Consider the following 7,186-nt stretch of genomic DNA (forward strand, 5'->3'; position numbering starts at 1 on the left):
CTGTGTGATATTAAATTTCAAGACAGACTGGTCTCACATGAGACGAGCTGGAATTTTCCTCCTATTGCTTAATTCTGCTTGCAAGGAAGACATAGATGATTAACCTCTTCTACACTGATGAACTCTTCCTTATTGTGCATTGTGTTCTACCTGGTAAACAACAAATGTAAATGATGCCTTTATTTATTACATCTGCTGCAATACTTTTCCTTTTTCCTATTCTGAATGCAATGCATAAACTAAACCAAGAGGACATGCAGGGAATGAATCTGCAGGCTTCTGTCAATTCTCTACAGTTAGGAAGTGACTCCAGTCTGAAATCTCATTCTCACTGCTCACTGTGCTCACTGCCTATCTTAAGATCAATCATACAATGACTGATAGTTTGAACCTATCCCTTCTCATTCCATGTACAATATGATGTTACATCAACTCAATGCTCCATCATGCCCCTTCACATGATGTTTTAAAGAGCTCCATGTGCCACACAATTGGGTCCAGTGTGTGCAATGTGAAAATCTTGCATAAATTTAGACACATCATGTGCTATGTGTAAACCACTCCATAAATGGATGTGTCCAAAGGGAATTGCAGTTGCTTTATGTGTTTAACAACCATTGAAACCAATTCATTAATAACTAAAGCTTTTCATTGATTCTTAACCATTATCCAACCAGTTGCACAACTCAGGGTAATCATCCCATACACCTGGGTTTATCAAACAAGCTCCTAAGGGTATAATAACCTAATGTGAACAAAATGGAAGGCTCAAGCCCTTAGGTGGATATGGCCAAAATAAGGTAAATGTAACCGTTCAATTAATTAAGTTTCCTTATTATACAAATCTGGTAGTTAGAAAACTGAAAACTCCTCATGAAATGGTTGAATGATATCAGAAACTAATTTAGTTGTTGAATACAAGTCTACCTGCAGGGTACAAAGCAAACTCAGCCAACCTGTCAAATAGCTCACACTCAATCTGTGTTCTTATTGGATCTTAGTCACTCTACTTGAAAATGTTCAAATGTGTTTGGACAGGAGAGAGCCGAGAGGTAAAGAACTCCTGAGTGAAGTCACTGTTAGTGTTATCAAGCTCAATGAAATGCAAGCCACAATCTATCCGGGGCAGCATCCAATTACTTTCATTAACACTTTGAATATTTGCCACTTGCTGTCTGAGACCATTCATAAAGAGACATGTTTGAAATCAGCATTAAAAATAACATTTACTGGTTTCCACAATGCGGGCTAAAATGTAATACTCAGGTGTGAGATAGTTATTGAAATTTCTATTTTCAAATATATTGTGAGATTTGCAAGGAGTCATGTTCAAGCTGAATAGTGCTTCGGTCTGTCTGTATCTAGAGTACTACTGTAATTATGTTTCTAGACAAACGTCAGTCCATAGAGACAGTCTGAGGGAGCAACAGATGATTTCTCAGTGACAGAAAAATGAGTTGCTAGGAATGACTGGATGAGTTAGAGGTCTTCAGTTTTGCAAACAAGCATCTCACAGAGGATTTTATAGATGCGAACTGGGATTGAGAAAGTCAACCTGTAATATTTTTAGATATGCCAAAGCATCAGGGCAAAGATATGGTTCAGGATTGTGAAGGGTAATTTTAAGATAGATACCAACAGTATTTCTTTACACAGAGGGTGGTTGACAGGTGATACTAGTTACCACAACGTGTGGATGTGTTATTAAAAGAACAAATCGATGCGCTAATGGGAAGACAGCACGGTGTGTATTCTGAAAGGATGAGCTTAAATGAGCCAACAAGCCTTCTTCATCTGAATTTGTGATCTTATGCCCTGTTGAATCATTTAGCATCGGATTGGTTTTCCTTATGTCTCAGTGATTCTGTTTTCTCCTTCATCAGTTAACTTCTTAAGTTTTGTCCTTTCCTCATGGTAAGTTTTTTTATATGATAGCAAACATGTTGTGGGATTTATTATGTTTTCCTTCCATTAGCATTCACTGTCATTAGAATGGTATTACTGCAGTTTGATTATTTTGCTTTCCTAACCAACTAATGTGTCTTGTGCACACTGTAATTGGGGAGAAATTGGATTTCGTAGCTCATGTAAACTAACCATCCACATGCTCATATACAACCTTGGGCAAAGGAGGATGATCTGGAGTGCTGACAGATGACAACAAATTGAAAATATATTGGTATTCCAGCCACTAATTTAGCAACGATCCCCATATGTCATCCAAATATTGATGTCTATTCATACTTTAAGATACAAATTTGTTACATTGCTCAGTGCTCTTTTAGAATATTGATTAAGCTTTTCTCATCAAAGCCAGGCAGATGAGAGTAACAAGCAGTGTAAGTCCTCCAGCCAATTGTTATTTGCTAAAACGTCAGGCTTGCTTGGAAGTCAATCCACCAACACATTTTTCAAATCAGGGTTATCTGGTGTTTGATTCTAACAATGATATTTTATTTAAATGTTTTGATAAGTCAGATCTTCAGGGGATTTAGAGAACCTTGTTATAAGATGCCTTCCAGGTGCTCTGTGCCTTAGTGGGAGCAATTACATTAGACTAGTAAACTCTAAGAAAAAGATCAATCAAGCAGTTTGAAGAAATCTTTTTAATAATGGATCACTCTTAATTATTTCAGTCGCTGCTATGTTGAAGGTCAGATCATCTGTCAGAACTTTGTAGTATTATACAGAAAATATTTATCCGCACCAGGCTTCGCGACCACATCACTCCCACCCTCGCTCGCCTCCACTGGCTTCCCATCCCCCAGAGGATTAAATTCAAGATCCTCATCCTCGCCTACAAGGCCATTCACGGCCTTGCTCCCTCCTACCTCTCTGACCCACTATCCCCCTACTTACCTGCCCGTACCCTCCGTTCCTCTGGCTCTGGTCTGCTCCACATCCCCCGCCCCAACCGCCCTAACATCGGTGGCCGGGCCTTCAGCCTCTCAGCCCCGAGGCTCTGGAACTCTACCCCCAGTGCCTTCGCCGCCTCCTCCCTTTCCTCCTTCAAGGCCAGTCTCAAGACCTTTCTCTTTGACCGTGCCTTCAGCTCCCCTCTCAACTCTCTACCCCCTCCTCGCCCCCACCCTTCCCTCCCCTCCCCCTGACCATTTCCCCCCCCTGCTTAGGTCCTGACCCAACTGTCCAGCGCCTTGGGACGTCCGCCTGACGTGAAAGGTGCTCTATAAATGGAATCTTGTTGTTGTTGTTGTTATCAATGAATAGCTGGAAAGGTTATTTATTAAAGTGTGGAGGTGGGGGAATAAAAGGGAATTCAATATTTGGATTATTTTTGTGCTCCTTGGATCAGATGCTTGGAAGACTCATTCAAATCTATCATTGCAAGCAAACGTTTTTAAGCTAGCTTGTGGTTTTCAGTATTCTACCGTTTCTATTTCATAAATAGTTTTCGAACCATTTAATGACTCCTTTTTAAGAAATCTGAAAAACAGCTACCAGAGCTACTGAGACTGAATTAAATAAAAAGAATTCTTAACTGCTGCACAATCTTAAAAAGTGGACAAAATGCTTCACTTAGAACCATAGAAATTCATGGCATAAAAGAAGGCCATTCTGCTCATCGTGGTTGGGTTGGAATTTTATAACCAAAAATTACTTGGTTGTGAGGCAAGAATGAACGTTAGAAATCCTGTAATATTCACTATTTTTTTTAAAAAATGGGGTTGATGAATAATGAGCAATTCTAGCTGTCAACGGGCACCTTAATTGACAGGCTTGACTTAAATCCAATGTATCAGTTGACCTGTCTGCTTGTCCTCATTACAGCCTACTGCACCCACGTGATGAATTCATTGTTTCTAGAATGCATGGCCCATTTAAAACTCTGCCTTTGGCAACATGAGATCCGCATGCAGAGCGACAATTGAATCGGTTTTAGGAGAAGCAAAACATGTAGCCACATGAATTCCACAGCAACCAACCAGGCAAACAACAGAAAACCAAAGGGGCAGTTTTGTAAAAGGAAATACTTGTTTGATTTTTAAAAATTATCATCGCAGATAAGCTTATTGTAATCAAAGTATATTATTGTTATTACTTACATTTGGTATAGCGCCTTTCATGCCCGGAGGATGTCTCAAATTGCTTCACAGGATTTCCTGTAAAGTGCAGTGTATTTCTGGGTGAAGAGGCAGATAATTTGCGCAATTTGCTTTGCCCCAAAGTTTGGGAAACCTCTTTATATCATGCTCAAAATCAAGATCAACAGTGAATTTTGGTAACAAGATGCTATTCCAACTATGAATTATTTATACAGAAGCAGATGTTTTATTCACCACCTTTAAGGCATTTGGCTCCATGAGTTATCTAATACCTACTCATCTGTAAAATATTAGCTCATTCGAAGAAATCTATGATTTAAGATTTTTTTCCTGAAAATGATTTACAAAAGAGTAATTATAACATTTTGCCAGTTGGAAACTGAGCTGGTTATTTTTGAAGATGATAACAATGAGACCCTATGGGAAAATCACAGAATCATACTTTGCAGATTCTGCTTGCTTATGTTTCTTGTTTTCAACAATCAGATCATGTCTTAGAGTTAGACCACCCCCCCACCCCGCCAAACAAGGAATTTATGATGAGTAACTGACCATAATCTCCCCCTCCCCCCAGCAGTGATCTGACAAAGGGGTCTACCATTGTTTTAAGATTCACACTCCAGTCCCTGTCTGGAGTACTTTTACAGAAACTGGGCTTTTATAGATTAGACACAGATTTCCTGTTTCATTTTAGTCTGGAACAAGTCGGAGTGTTTTTGTGCAGTTCAAACAAATGATCTTGAACCAAATAGTTTTTGAAGCAGATATATGTAACACCTCCATTATGGCCTACTATTCATTGGAGAGAAATAGTGTTTCTTTGCATTTATATTGCTACTATCCTCTGATTCCTGCCTGTTTCTGTGGGGTTCTCTAATGCTCATTGCTCCAGCCTGAAGCAACTCCAATTGTGATATAAAAAATATTTTGGCTCAACATGAATACTGTTATGTAACTTTGCTTCAGAGCTGTAGTAAAAAAAACATAAGTACCACCGCATATATTATAAATTATCATTAGAAGATCCTCTGTTAACTATTGGAAGCTCGAACACTGAAATAAACTCTCTGCAGTAACATTTCTCCAAACCCGTGCAACTTCAGCTCTACTTTCCACTGTCTACACTTTAAAAGAAAAAAAATTCTGAAGCAATATGAAGAGGGTTGTTTAGTACTCAGTCTTTTCTACAAGGTGTTTGGTACGTGTAAGCCCCATCTTCTGAGCCTCTCAAATTTACAATGTCAATGTCGACACTCTTAATGGTGTGTTAGAATACGCAGAAAAGTTTCATTACGGTCCTTACGTGTGAGTTATTTCTTAATGGATTTCCTTAAAAGAAACCTGAGTTAGACTTGATGACCTGAAATACATCAAACACAATTTGACACAATCTGCCTTTCGAGTGGAGTACCTACAGGTCAAATTTGAATGGGATTTCTTATCCTGTTCAGAATCACTGCAAATTACACCCCGTTGTGAGTTGCAATAATAGAGGAGGACAAGTGCATAAACTAGAGCCAAGAAAACCTGTTTCTCAGTGTGGACAATGAATGGAATAGAGGAAGAAAACCAAGTGCAATATTTTTGTGTGCTCCAAGGCAGCAGGACATATGATCACAGGATTAAGGTTATGAAAAACAATTTTAAGACAGACACTTGGAAGTATTTCTTTATTTAGCTGCTGATAAACAGCAGCTGCAACTGGGTACCAGGGTAGTTGAAGCCAAGACACTGGATTCACTTAAGAAACGGCTTGGTTCAGTAATCCAAACCTCTCTTGTGATTTCGAACCTAAAATCACAGTCATCAGCAAACTTTATATAAAGTTGAACTCGTGGAAAGCAAAATCCAGTCAAATGTTTTAAAATTCTTCCGCATTTAAATTGGTGCAAAATGGATAGTTTTTCTACAGGAGACACACTGCCAATGGATTCAAGCTTTGTGGTTTTAGTTGGTTGAATTACAGTAATACCCTAACACAAGGGGGATTCTGGGGCTCCCAAGCCTTGGCTTTGGCCAATCTGTGCCTAATATTCTTTGGAATTAGCTAAACAAGGTGCATCCCGCCACAGAGGGAGTACCCATTTCTATTCTAGGGAAATTACCATGTGCAGGTGGAATACACATGTGGGACGCTATCCGTTTTGGATACTTTTAAGCATAGTGATAGGTTTACCAAGTATATCAAACAATTGGCTGACTAAAACAAAAAGCCTGGTCTCGCAAGTTTCCTGCTGCTTGCTCCAGCTAGGACCATCCTACCTATTAAAGCTTTGGCTTGCAGGTTGATCAGTCAATGTGATACACTTCCTTTTGCTGAAAAGAGATTGTATTTGTAACTTGGAGTTATTAACAACTCCTGTAATAGAAATAGGCACTTTAGCTTTCAATGTGCACTATAATACTGTTTCTCAAGGTTTTCATGGATGTACAGTCAATCTATTAACTGAGTGGTAAGCAGAGAGGTGGTTGCAGCTGCATCCTGGCCTAACCTAAACTTACTGTCATGAGGAGTTTCACTTCCCAGTCTGTTCCGCAAGGCTGTGCCTGTAAATTGTTTTTACTCACACGAGCGTCTTGGACCATATGGTGCAAGTGTAGCCAACAATGGTCACACTCAATCACAAATACATAAAGCCGAGAATAGTTTCTAAATCTTAATGTCTGTAAATGGAATGTACTTGATTAAACTGTAAGTATTATTACAATTATCTTTTGCACAGGATGAAGCAGTGAAGAAAGACACTTTAGAGATGAATGGGTCAGTGAATTTACAGAATCCACTGATGAAATTGTAAAATGGAATAGTTCCACTGCTTCTGTGATACCTTGTACCTAATAGTATTCTCTATTATCATCACTTACCGTTTCATTTCTGGAAATAAAATTAGTAGTTTAGTCCAATTTGTCTGCTGATCAGGTAATGTTATAGCAGGATCTATAATGCAGCTAATTTCAATGAGATTCCTGAATAAGTAACCTAGACTGGTGAGTAGGATCTGCTCAAAAGAAAACTGGGTTCATTGAGTTCATGTGATTTGCTTCCTGTTACTGGAAGAAGGCCCCATTTGATTTTTTTCTAAGGATTTTTTTAAAGAAAACATCACATGTTAGTACAATTA

This window comes from Callorhinchus milii, unplaced genomic scaffold, assembly GCF_018977255.1.
Source record: "Callorhinchus milii isolate IMCB2004 unplaced genomic scaffold, IMCB_Cmil_1.0 Scaffold4, whole genome shotgun sequence".
Classification (NCBI taxonomy): Eukaryota; Metazoa; Chordata; class Chondrichthyes; order Chimaeriformes; family Callorhinchidae; genus Callorhinchus; species Callorhinchus milii.